Here is a 14,281-nt window from a genome sequence, read left to right on the forward strand (position 1 = left end):
GATATAAAAGCTAAGCGAAAGAAGGAAGAGGGACATTCATTATTTATGACATTTGTCCTCAGGAGCAACCACTGCGCATACTGAAGCCCTGCTTCCTGGGAGGCAGCTGAACATCCGCTGCTGATGGGAAGTAGAAAATAAATATTTCAGTTTTCCTTTGCTTCTGCGCACATGACTTTTGCTATTGTTTCATTAAACTGCCTTTAGCTTGACCCACAAGTGGGTTTTTTCCATATTATTTTCTCTCCCCGGTTCTGCTGAGAAGGAGAGTGATAGAGGGCTCGGTGGGCACCTGGTTTCCAGCCAAGGTCAACTCACCACATAAACTAAACACCATAGCCACGCAGCTGGTTATGGTGTCCCTCCCTCTGGCCCGAATCGTTGCTGAGTCTCTCCTGTGCCATGGCACAGGTCCCATGGGGAGGCTGGAAAATGCAGCCCCCATCCCGGCAACAAGAGCACGCACAGGGAGATGAGATGGTGGGGTTCAGGCAGGGGAGGTAACCGACTTGGGGCTCCTCCTTTCTGGCCAAATGTCCTAACACTGAGCCACTGCACAGAATCAGAAAAGCTCCATTTTAAGCCAGAACTTACATGAAAGCAGAGGCTGCCACCAGGTTTCACCCAATCTGGTAGGCAATCCCAAAATTTTCACACTTCTCTGGGAGAAGCAAATGTATGAATGTCATGTTTGAAGATCTTGATCAGGCTTAGGCATAAAGACAGGCACTGAGCTCTTCAGCCATTTCAAGACCAGGGAGCTGCTCTCTGTGCACTAACATTGACTGTAATGCTTTTGGAAAGCCTATAAGGAGAAAATCGTCCATGAAAGATTACGAGTCACAAGCTGGGGGTCCAGATAAATGACGCTTTGTAGGACTGCAGCTTAGGATATACTTGACTACACTTAATGGAAGTATCGCTTGGATATCCCAGTTGTTTTTCAGTCTTCCCTTTCAGAGGCTGATGCACCTCCCTGAACAGTCCTGAAAGCTCGTTCAACGGGCAAGGTAACAAAGTTTCAGCACCGTACCTCCGCTGGCTTTGATTCCCTCCTATTTTAAGCAACTGTACGTGGAATGAAAGACAAGCGCACGTTTCTTAGGAAATCAGAGGCATTTAACTTTTGGCTGTGTGACACAGGATGAGAGACGTACCCAACCTCCCAACTTCTCGCCTGAACTCATGCTTCCTTCACAGCTGACATTTCTCCTTCTGCCAAGTCAAATCAAAACCTTATCTCACAACTATCCTGAAAACTGCATTTACAACCAGTCCAAGGCTCCCTAACCGGTGCCAGCTCTTCACATGCGTCAGAGTGTTTGGTAGGAAGGGGAACAGCCTTATGAAACACACCTGCTCCAGTTTACTGGACAAGAGCCTATTCTCATTTACGAGTCAGGCGTAACACTTGCGAAGACAGAGGAATTAATCCTGTGTGCTCTAACTCCAAGAGCAAAATACATCCCCCTCTATTAATGCAAAATGTAAACCCTTTCTCTTTTGCCTTTAGGATAACCTACCACCAGCTCCCAACCTGCACCATCCGTTGATTTAAATTGGAATTCTTTTGGGTAAAATTTGGCTCATGGTGCCCTGCGCTAATTTAGGAGGAAAAGAGGGGCCTTGCTCATGAAATATTTCAGGTATAATCAGGAAATTGTGGTTACAGATGCAATCCAGGAGCATTTTGGGTTGGTAACCAAGGCAACACTTCTTGCTTCAAGACACACTTTTCTGTTGATAATCTATTGTAATGCCAGTAATTGCAGCCGACAAGGCTCTGTTTGTTGTGAGAGATAATTAGCACTTGAAATAAAGTAACAGATTTAAATAAATTGGGGGGAACAGAGTGGTGTGACCTGATCCCTTTAGAAACAAGCAAGAGCTTTGGGGGCCTACACACTGTGTGATGTTAGTGGTGGCCTCCATGAAGACTGAACAATACCAACATTTATTAGGCGTTGTTTAATTGGGAATTACAGTTGCTTTCGTGATGAAAACATTTTTTCTCTTTATCATCCCAATTATATTTACATTATAAAACACTCTTCAAAAAAAGGAACCACAGAAACCCTCTACCTACCTTACCAAACAAAACTACTGATGTTTTCATGTGCTTGTTCTCTTGCCCAGAATTTGATTTGTTTAAAACCCGATATTTTAAAATAAAAGTTTTGGACAATTGCATGGTGTAAAGAACCCAGGTTGACTCTGCCCAAGGGTATGGAGGAAGAGCTGTTTATTCAGCATGTACCAGGTATGTCCCTAGGGTCAGCTTCAGTTTGCTGCCAGTTTATTCAAGCCCTGGTTTCATGGCTTGAGTCGTTCACCTGGCTCCTCAGTTGACATTTGTGTTTGTATTAGGTGGTGGTGTATCTAGAGCTAGACATGCAATCCAGGGGTGCTGCCTGATGTGATGTGGGATCTCATATTCTCTGCAGGATATTAGCAGAGTTTTAGCTGGAGGTGGAATTCCCTTGGGCTCCACTAATAAAGCCAGACTTGATATTATTTTTTTCTTCTTGTAATTGTGAGACACAATTGCTTGGGTCAGTGGATAGTGAGAAGAGGAATACAATTGTACTGAACTTTTGTGACACGGGGAACTGAAGCATTTTACATAAACTTGTAGCTGTTGAAATGAGGATGCTTCTGGGGTCAACACAACCACGTGGCTTCATGCAACCAAAACTAACCTAGTTAAGTGATCCCCTTTTCCACAGTGCCCAAGCATCATTTTCACAGTTAAAGAGAGAATGAAATTTCCTAAGAATATGAGATCAGCTCGTTTACAAGAGAGGACCGAAGGCTCAGACTACACTGCTTTGTCCAGGCTGACAGGCAGGCACACAGGTGGCAGAGCAGTGAACTGAGCCCACATCACGCAAGGTCAACAGTAGCGGCCCAAACCACAGGCCACGTTTCTCTTCTGAAAACAAGGCTGTTTTGGGCTGGAATGGTTCAGATCCTTCACAGTATCTCACCAAACCTGTGAAACCTCCTGGCCAGGACATGGTATCAAATCCAGTGTCAAAACAGAGACTGTTATATAAATGCATTCATCTCAGAGTTGGCCAGAAGGCAAAATCAGTACCCTCTCAAGATTCGCTTGCAAGATATTAAATGACTAACTATGGCTAGTAATATTGTTTCTTTCTTTAATACTTCATCAAAAGGACACCTCTGTTATCATCAAGATAGCAGCCACATTATTTCTCCAGCAAACGTTAATTGACAGTTCACATCAGAATTATGCATTCATTGTATGTTACTATTCACAGCCCACCTAAGGCAGGACAGTCATATTCTCAGGAGTCCAGATTTGCGTTACCACTTTCTTTCTACAAGTGAGGTCAGTGGTTAAAGATACTAGAATTGAATTGCCTGCTGTTTGCTAACCTCTGCTGAAGTTACAAAGGTGGCTAGCAGAGGAGACCAGACTGAAGCTCAGGGGAGTTCATGCTTCTGAGGACAGTGGTCAGGCCCTCCCCTGCCAGCTCCCACATGCCCTGTTTTCCATAGAAGTTCTCCAGAAGCGATCAGAAAAGCTGGCGTGTTAAAACTACAAGCTCAGTGCATGGATTACACTCACCTTCTTTCTTTAGTAATCAGCAATTTAGTTCCACCGTGCAATTCTTCTACTTTCTAAATGCTTTGAAACACACAAAAATGTTGTGTTTATAAGTTATTTAAAAACAACAGCAAATAATGATCTGCAGTAGTTCCCCAGGAATTAAAAATTGCTTACAATTTGTAGTGTATGTAGGATCTTACTGCAAATCCCATCCCAGCCCCAGTTCTAAGTAGCTCATAAAAATGGCCTGTTTATTTTCTAAAACGATCTGCATAAAAAGATTAAGCTTATTTATTGTAAAAATTAATGTCTTGCTGAAACAGTAATGACTATATCATCGAGGAATGTTCTTCCCCTGAATGCCTCCCTCGGCAGTGCTGTGCAAGGAGACCCACATTTATAGTCTCCTAGAATAAAGTTAATGCTCATAAGACTCCGCTTTTGTACGCCTACAGCTAAATCATGGTATCTAGCAGATGGTGTGTGTGTGTTTCCTAATGCAATGTCTTGTATGTGTGTAGTTGTCATAATTAAATAATAACTCCCTCCACCATCTCCTGTAACAGGAGAGCCACAGCCATATTTCCCATCAGAGTGAAGCCTTCAAACCCAGCTTGTGGGTAGATGAAGTAGGCTATAAGGAAACTAATACACAAAGCACCCCATCACCTCCTCACAGGAATAAAACAAGCTCCTCCGTATGTGGCTAGTCCTTTTTAAAAAGTAAATAAAAACATCTCTGCCCAAAAACTGTCAGGTACTAGGGTCCCAATGCATCCCTGAGGTTAGGTAATCTATTCTCATCCCTGAGGTTAAGTGATCTGTTCTCGTGGGAAAGGAGTCTGGCCTTATATATTTGGGATTTTCCTTGCTTTTCATGGTCATCGCCATGACAAAGGAATTATGGACATCTGCAGAAGAAGTGCCAGTGAGACAAGGTAATTTACAGCTATCATCTTCTTAAGATGAATGCAACAGCTGCTTTTTATATTTCTTTATGGATGGAAGACAGAATGATAGGTCTCTGCAGATATTCATTCTTTCCTTGGCTTAGGGAGAGAATTAAGTTGTTGATTACGCCCAGCAAGAAACATCTCTGTTCAAACTGAGGACAAATGTAAATTATTTTAAGGGATACAAGTTTAACAATTCCAGTATTATCCTTCACTTTGCTGTAAAAAAATCCTTTTGCTAAGGATACTATAAATGCCTCAAAAAGATGAAAGGCATTTAGCCTTTATTTCATACTAAAAATTAGAATGTGAAATCAGGAAAAGCGTCTTTCAAATTTGAGTGCACAAGTTAAACAGAAGGTAGTGGGAGCTATTTACCTCTTTTGTGTGAAAAAATACAAGGAAGCTTTGGCTCCCGTTCCCCTTTGCCCAGGCAGCACTCTACCCACGGATCAGACATCTTCATCAGCCCCAGCAGGTCACACCTCCCAGTTAACTGGTTGCTTACTGGGAGTGGGGAAAGCAGTAAGCAATTCTGTAAGGTGGTACAGCAATGGCTGATCATCTTTTTCCCCCCTTCTCCTTCAGCTTGAGAAAACTGAAGGTTAAACCCAGGAGTCCGCTGTAAACTTTGCAAAGGGCCTGAATCTCTCAGCAAACAAATCACTCCTCTATCTTCAGGACGCTAACATCCTTTTTTTTTTTTTGGCTTGAAAAGTGGAAGACATAATTGTCTAGACCATATGAAGGACTAACTCCATATTTTTATTTAATACTATGATCATTTTGTTTCACAAGTGTAAGAGAAAAAGAAAAAATCCCACCTTTTAATTTGATAATGTATAATGTAATTAAAAGCTGAAGCAAGCTATTGCCACAGGAAGTTTATAAATACAACAAATGCACTTTTTAATTTTTTTTCCCCCAAAGTTCACATCATAATAAATATTCATGCCCTAGTCCCTCCACACAGTGTAACTGCTAGAGAACACACTGTAATCTGTTTAAGAAGAACATGAATCAGACTGATAAAAATAATTGGTTGAATTTTTCTTTTAATTTTTTTTTTTAATTTTTAAATAAAGCTGTCAAAGGTTCCCGTGGTAATGAAGATCTTTGTTGTTATGACAACTGCTTATTCCTTTTCCTTTGAAGAGTCTGCAGTTTGATAGGCAAAAACATCAGGAATAATTAAAACAAATGGTAAGTGAAGAAAAACGTCTGCCAGGAAAAGTCCCCACCTGAAATCTTAACAATCGTCTCACTTGTAAAGTGACAAACTTCAGGTGGAGTGTCTTCACGTCAGCTAACATAGGAGTGTTCAGCAGCTGCCAGGGGTTCAGGTGACCCTGCATCAGAAAGCCCATCGCTTCATAAGGGGCACATACATGTTATTCATGTCACTCTTTCTCTCCCTTTCCTCTTCCAGAAGTTCTTCTAATAATTTATTCTGCCCTTCCATTTTAAAAGCAGCAATCATCTAAAACATCCAAGCATCTGGCAAACGATGCTGGCATCTTCTTGCGACATGTCCCCCTCCCACCGCAGGACAGGGACTGGGCAATGGTGAGCTCTGGGCAAACTGGTGTGAATTAATAGGTTTTGGCAGGGAAACAAGGCTTCCCTTTAGAAGTGAAGGTGCATGTTGCCAAAGATTCCTCTAGTGAAGACGGAGCAATCGTCAGAGCACTGGCCAGGGCTCTACCGAGGGTCTTCATGGCTTTGATGAACCATCACGTGAGCAGCTAGGGCTGCCCACGGCTGAGAGCGTAAGCAGGGAACTTTGGCGCTGGCAGCCATGCATGTGCAGTGTATCTTGAGATGCATGGATCAAAAGTATTTCTGCTGTCTGGGACTAATGTTAGATGCTAAGGGAAACACACCATAGATAAATACTGAAAATTTGGGAAAGTTTTCCTCAAAGCCATTTTGGCCCCCATTGTTATCCCATGGGCTATCCTTCCTAGGAGGTATGTGCCTGTCAGATTTTAGTAATTTCTTATGTATGATAATTACTCTGCTCCACTTTACAAACTGCAAGACTTAGCCCCATAGATGTAATATGACAGAAGGGATACAAATACACATTCCTGACTCTATAATGGTAATAAACTCAGTGTTTGGCAATAAGCTATGATGATACACGCCACTCAGAGACTGGAATCAGGAGTGCCAACATTCCTGCTGCGCATCTGATTTCACAAGAAATAGGACACTTTGCAATCATTTCTGTAGTTTTACACGCCAGATCGTACTGCCAGGCATACCACGGTCTCATTTTGTTGTTCTTTGTGGCACATTGCTCTCCATTGCTCCATCCTCTTGGAAGTAATCCAGCACACTTAAGCAGCAGAATTTTAACTGCTGGCTTGCCTTGCCACTGACATTTAAGAACCTGCATTTTTCATGAAGTCTCTTCTTGATACCTCTGTGCTCCTCATTCATTCAGCCAGGATACTCCTACCAAAACCGAGGATTTCAATATCCCTGTCAAGAAAGTGCCATCCCTGCTTGCTACCCTTTTCTATGCAGAGATATTTTAGACATGAAAGAGGAGAGACAATCTTGTTAAGAAAATGGCATGATTTGGAAATAAAAGCAGTATTTCAGATGTTGCAACTGAAGATTTTTCTGAAGGTGCTGTAGGAATCTATGGTAGCTTAAAAAAATCCACAACCAAAACCAACCAACCAACCAACCAACCAAAAAAGAACCCCTCTGATTTTTATTTTCCTTTTTCCCCCCAGCTGGCTGTATTCCCACTCTAAGGACCTACATTGGCGGTTCGGACACTAGATGGTGCTAGGACAGTGGTTTGTCAGGAAATTCAGTAGGAAAATTCTGGATGGAAGAGCACAGTAGGTTGTAAATGGTTACTTGCCAATAAAACATTTGCTCTGGTACAGCTAATCCATTACTATCTGTCTTTGTTAGACTAACCTACATGACTGGACACCATTAGCTGGCAGCGGGAACACCTAATGCTGCTTTTTGCCAACCTTGTTTCCCATACATCCATAAGCTGTCAGAGGTATAATGCTCCTTTTGCCAATCTGTCACTCTTCCCCTCCCTCTCCTGTCACCTCCTGGGAGGACAGCAGCCTGGCTGCCTCCTGAATGTAGAGACAAAGATGCTCAAGAAGTTTCCTGAGCTAGCCCCGCTGCTGGTGCAGGAGGGAGGCAAGCGAGCAGGAACGCTGCGTGGCAAACTGCGCACCCGATGCCCCGTGCTGTGCCTGTCATAGCTGCTGGCATGGTGGCACAACTAGCCACGTCGGGGGGCAACCATTTCCCACCCCGTCCTGAGGTTGTTTTTTGGCTGGATTGGGTCCCTCACCCACTGCATTGCCCACAGGAGACACAGTGTACCAGTGCAGGGTGTGGGGCCAGCCCCACTCGCTGTGACTGCCGCAGCACGGCCACCGACCAGGAGCTGCAGCCCAGGCCGCAGTGGCCAGCTCTCGGGGCAGTGAAGCTGCCAGAAATGGCAAGCTTTGGTAGAGAGCTGTCTGCTGGGAGCAGGCAGGAGGACCCAGCTTGGCTCCCTGCTCTCCTGAGCAACCCCCGCTGCAGGGGTGCAAGGCTCAGCGCCCCCTGAGCCACCCGCTCCCCCCGAGCCGTGTCCCCTGGCAGACATGGCTCATGTCCCCCCGCAGCGGCACCCAGGGTGTGCGGTGCTCCAAGGGCTGTGGTGGCTGCCACACGCTGCAGACCCAGAGGGACCCAAAGCCATGTCCAGGAGCTGTGCTCCCAGGGGCGCGAGTGAATACGGTGACAAGAGCGGTGAGTAACGCTTAGAAACCAATTAGTGGGAAAGGCTTGCTTTCTCTGCTCTGGTTCTGACACCCAACTAAAGTGTTTCTCCTCAGTTACTGGGTGCTACACGGGTGAGAGCCCTCTCGTCACACCCTCGCTGCCCGCCCTCCCCCCCCCCCCCCCGGCCCCAGGCAAACTGACTGCCACATTTACAGACAGCAAACCAGATGAATTCCCTGAGGGTCCATCAGGTGCAAACTGGACATAGCTTGGCCTTTTAATAAATATGTTCAGAGAAAAAGAAGAGTTTGAAAGAATAAATTGTATAATCTTATGATGTGGTATACCTAAGCAGTTGGCTGAAACTGTAAAATTCAAGGGCCAATGCATTTTCATGCGTACAGTTACTCCTGACTACCACAATTAGATTGTATCTGCTTCAGTCTAAAATCCTCTTACACAAAATATTGTGAATAACAAAGTAAAGGTGTCCCAGAGATCCTGTACTTGGTGCTTTCTAGTGTCAGAGAGCACTATTTGTAAAATCAGGACCAGTTTAAGGCAAATAAAAACCCAAACAACCCACAAAAAATCCACTACCAAAGAAAGGAAACAAACCTTGAAGAATAAAATGCAATTTCAGAATAACTAACAGCTTACAGCAAGTAAATAAGCATTCCTCTGAGAGGGACATTGAACCTAAAGATGATACCTGGCTTAGCAGTGTACAAGGCCTGTTCCCATAAACAAGGTATTAATTTACAAGATACAGTACACAATACAAGGAGATGGTTTAGGGTTGGTTTTGTGTTGGTTTTTTTTTTTTTTTTTTTTTTTTTTTTAAATTCACAAAACATTGCTTCATGACAATCAGAAAAGTTTGTGTAAGAAGGCTCCAATTTCTATATTTATCTGGAATAAATTATCAACTCAGCAGGCAAAGAAAGATTTGAAACTGCACTTCTAGCTAAGTGTCCAAGGGGTGTAAACACAAGACTGCTTTAGAAACACCTTTGAGTCCAAGTTTTTCCTCAAAACATTTCCTCAGTCACTGGCAGATGTCTTGGCAGGGAGTGGGAAGAGATCTGAAATCTCGGAATTGCAGAGAAGAATAAACATGCTCTCACCCAGGAAAAGCACACAATAAACTTAGTGTTTTGACCTTTTGGTGCTGGCATTATGCACAACACAACACCCATCACACCCTCATCTGTCAGTTACCTGTGGCAAGACAAACACCCTTCAGCGGTTAAGGCAGGAGAGGGACTTAGCAGCAGGCTGCATCCATCCTGCCGCAGTTAACCAGTAACTGAGGACATGGGGGGTGTTTGTAATGGCTCCCTCAGATGATCCCTCTTGAGATCCAGGTGTGCTGTCCCCCAGCCAGCACCCTGCAGACAGAAAGACCTGAATCACCTGGAAGTGAAGTCTGGGAAGTTGTGAGGAACACACAAACAATTCAGCTAGCAAATAAAGGTTGACACTTTGCTATATTGCACAGCATCTTCCGCACGGATGCTTGAGGCTATAAAGAAATTCTTCCATTTCTGCATTTCCCAGATTAACTAAGTAGGAAAGTATTCTTAATAGTGAAGAAGACCATTTGCACATGGGAAAATTCAGACTAGCTGTTACGATCTATATCTGTGTCTTCATCAGTCAAATTATCTTTCATGGGTAGGCAAGCCGGTGACGGAGCCAGGGATAGTATCACATCAAATAGTTTTACAAAGTCATTAATTACTAAAGGTCAGAACAATGTTACATAAATCTTAAAGCGTCCTTTAATTGAATACCCTCTGTTTTGCCTATTACAGCCAGATGTGAGCAGCTTTCTACAGATCTTGCCTTTCCCTACTTCACTCTTGCCACGCATTCACAGATCTTTCAAGACAATAGTTCATACACATTAAAAGAAGAATTTAAAAAAGCAACAGTAACTTGGTGGCTATTTCATTATCTAAATGAATAGTCTCAGGTGACCATCTTGTTAATGCATGCTATAAAATAGATACTGCCCCTGCCTAATGGATGCAAAACACACACGGAAATTTGTGCATTCTGGCAGCTGCTGCTTGCTCAGTAACGCCTGTGCATCTTGTCACAAACATAAAATGTAAATTTTTAATATAAAAATATTTCCAGCTTGGAAAAGTGATTAAAGATGGTATATCCATCTTCAACTATCCAAAGGTATAAAAATGAAAACAGGGAATATATTAGCAATAATTTACAAGGGGACGGGTCAGAGGACCCAGATGTGATTATAGTTTTTAGCCTTTGCTGGGCGGGGGGTGGGTGGGAATGTCTAGCCTGATAAGAACCGGTCACCTATGACTTTAGGAACACACATTCAGGACCCTGTCCTCTTCAAGCACTGACCCCCCCCTGCTCTAAATGCTCTCACAGCTGAAGGGAACAAAGAAAGCTGTGACCAACAGAGCAGGCTGCTGCCGCCCCACCACACAGCCTGGTCCCACTGACCGGGATGCTCTGTGCTGCAGCCCAGAAAACCAGTGCTCAGGAGACCACGACTTGCTGCACAGACATACAGATTCAGAGCACTGCCGAAAAGCCCGAAGTCCAGCAGCAGTCCTAGGGCCCGAGGTGGCTGCTCCCCAGGGCCCTCCAGGATGCTCTATTGGACTTACCAAGCCACAAGCGCCTGGAGGAGGAGGGTGAGCAACCCACACTAACCTTGGGGTGAAAATAAAACACACACCCAGGAGCTGGCTGCTCCTTCAGGCTAGGTGAAAATGCTGCTATGAGGTGTGTACCGCTGTATACCACCTTAAATTAGTCCTAGAGAGAGAACAAAGGTAATTACACAAAGCATTAATAAGATTTAAAGTCCTTTTGGTAATAATCAGTGAAATCAATGCAACCACAACTGACACAAGCACTAGTGCAAAGCTGTCAAGCAAAACTTTGGGGCATGAGACATGGCTCCTTGGACACAAAATGAGTCACTGAAAACTGACTCACTGACAACACCCGTGCAGCTGCATGCATTTCTTGCAATGTGTATGCTTGCAGCAGGTGATTGGGGGGGGTGTGTGTGCAAACAGTGACCATGAAAAACTCCTTATAGAGTTGGTCTTGCCATTCCTGCTTGTTCTGTTGCTTCCTTCAGTGAGTGAGTGCAACTGCACTGACATTCCATGCTCCCCGGGGATATTTATTAGATGACGGCCAGCAAATCACCTTCATTATAGCAACCAAATGCAAAGCCTCAAACGATGCAAAGATCTTTCAAGTTTACCGGCAGCACTTTCAGTGAAAGTGAGTGTGGATTTAGTTTTGTTCTTTGCATCCTGTCATCTGTCACCATCCAAAGGCTTCAGCTTGCTGCAGCTGGACTGTTGAGGACCCCCATGGATTAACATGAAGCCAGGAGACAATAAGAGATGATCAGGCTGCAATCACAGAGGCAGACGCTTTAAAGATCTTTTCTTTTCACCAGGTGATGGACCTGATATGCTAATTGAAACAATATCTGTGTCTGCTCGTGGGAATTCAAACCACTAAAGCTCTGTTTTTGACACAGGCACGACAAAAATAAAGTCCTCTTCAAAAGAGTAGTAATGACCTCATTCAGACATGTTCATTTGCATCAAAGGTGAATATGGCAGACAAAATAGTGACGTTTGCAGTTTGTTCCTGGGAAGTAAGGTGGAGGGGGCAGGGGGGAAGAAAAATCATCACATAGTTTGTCTTTCCACCAGGCTGATTTCCTTTAGCAGCCTGAATAAGCAATTGGCTACTAGCCAGCTGCGGTGAATTTGTCCCATGTTTGCAAGATCAGTCAGTGAGCAAAGCTGTTTTCAGTTAATAAATATTTGATTTACAAGGTACAGTAAGTAATAAAAAGGGAAGGGAGTTTAGCTGCTGGGAGATTTGTTTAGCACTTTAGTGGGGATAACGAACAACCAGCTTTGGTTGGTTTTCCTCCTTCACATGGCCAGTGGCAACCAGCTTTATCAGTCTTGCTGCATTACACCTCGTAGTGAGCAGAACTAACACACTGAGCAAAACAGAGGTGGACTGGGACATAGACCGTGCCTTGACAGAAACACAGCTGAAGGGAACACTCTTAGATTCTCCTTTCTTCTTCTCTGCGAGTAACCTGTGATAAATATTGCATTCCTCAGTATCATTGGGAAAAATCAAAACTGTTTGATCCTTTCCATATGATATAGGTAGCTATATATGAGAGGGGGAAGGATATAAAGTAGCAGGTACAGAACAGCCAGCAGCATTTTATCAAAGGAGAAAAGACCCCAGAAGACACTAATCAGCCAGCTACATAGTCCTGGGTATTTTGGATAGAGCTGGAAAACAAAGTGGGCACACACAGACAAAAAAAGAAAAAAAGGAGACAAAAAAAAAAGATGGCCTGTGTTTAAAAAAACCCCAAACAAGCCACGATGTAAAAGGTAGCATTTTTTTAATGTTAGTTTCTTCTTAGAGTACTGAGCCTCTAGGTGAGGATGTAGTAATGCGGGCAAGGCAGGGAACAGAGCGTCAGGAGACCCGAAGTGCAATGCTAAGCACAGGTGAGCAGCTCTGCATGCTGAAGGAGCTGACACCTCTGTTCTCTGTCTCTGGTGTGCAACAGACCTCCCGTGTGACCATGGGCACATCACCTAGTCTTTTAGATCTCCAGTTCGCCGACTTGTAAAAAGACTGACTATCCTACCCACTGCTCAGGCACATCCCATTGTTTCATGCAGGCTCTGTAAAGGAGTTTTGAGCTGTGAAGCAGGTAGTAAAAAAACGCAGAATATTTATTCTTAGAGTTGTGGCTGTTCATTGCAGATCAAGGACCCCACCAGAAAAGTAAATAGCCTCTTTCTAGAGGCCAAGAACAGCAGTAAGGATGTCCATACAGCCTCACCAGAAATACCGTGCATACACTGTTATTGATTTCTAGGATGCTGTCAGTAGGTGCTTCCCAGTAACTACCAGTAGGACAGAACAAAATGTTTTCTCTGCCAAGTACCAAGTAACTCTTCTGAGCTCTAGCTCTTCAGTGTATACAGCTTTACACTGTTTTATATTGCTTTGCATTTGTCCCCAAAGTTATCCCAGGTATTTGCCTAGTGACAGCACACAGAAAGCCCTGGACAGCCTGCAGGTGAGGGACAGACCAAGGGTCATACAAAGCAGACTGGAAAATTGGCCCCTTCCCCACTCCTTCCTGCACAGAGAGGTCTCAGACCACAGCATCTGGAGAGGATTGAAAGAGGCAGCCCCGGATAACACACTGCGCCTCCAGCTGCATGGTGGCACCACAGCCTCAGTGCCGAAGGGCCGTACTGGGGTTGGGCGGATGGTTCCTGCTGGAGCGAGTGGCAAGCACTTGTAAGAGCAGCTTTTGCTTCGCTGGTGTCTAGTGGGTTTTTCCTTGGTGTTAGACTGTTTTTACGGTTGGTCTCCTACATGGGTGCTCTGCAGTGAGGTGCCAGCTTTGCCCAGCAGGTCTAGCAGGAGGTGAATAGCCCAGCTGGGTGACCCAGGCCCCTGCACAGCGATGCAGGAAGGTTCATGTTTGCTTTTCTACCAGCATAAAAATTCTGTCTTTATATTCTGTTCCAGACTTCAGTAAACCTTCATGCCAGGAGTTTCATCAAAACATATGCTTCTGCAAAAGAGCTTTAATGAATCGTTTTTTCCTGACAAAAAATAGTTTTTGCCAGAAGTCCTGTCCAGCTCCCCTATCCAGTTCTCCATCTCTTAAGACTGCTGAAAAACAAGGATAGGAATTTTACCTTCTTTTTATGAAGCACATTAGGATCTGAATGAAGACCTTGCAAAACCGTGAGCTATTAAAAACTGGTGCTTTCAGAAATGGATCTGACAGCTGCCACACCAACATTGGACAATTGTATTCAAATGGGTCAAAGTAGTAATTTTGGCATGAACGATCCCTCATTATGTTATTTTAGAATATCCAGTCATTCCCCTGAAATTGGAGTCCAAAGGTGATGCCAAG

This window comes from Falco biarmicus, chromosome 5, assembly GCF_023638135.1.
Source record: "Falco biarmicus isolate bFalBia1 chromosome 5, bFalBia1.pri, whole genome shotgun sequence".
In the NCBI taxonomy this organism is placed as follows: domain Eukaryota; kingdom Metazoa; phylum Chordata; class Aves; order Falconiformes; family Falconidae; genus Falco; species Falco biarmicus.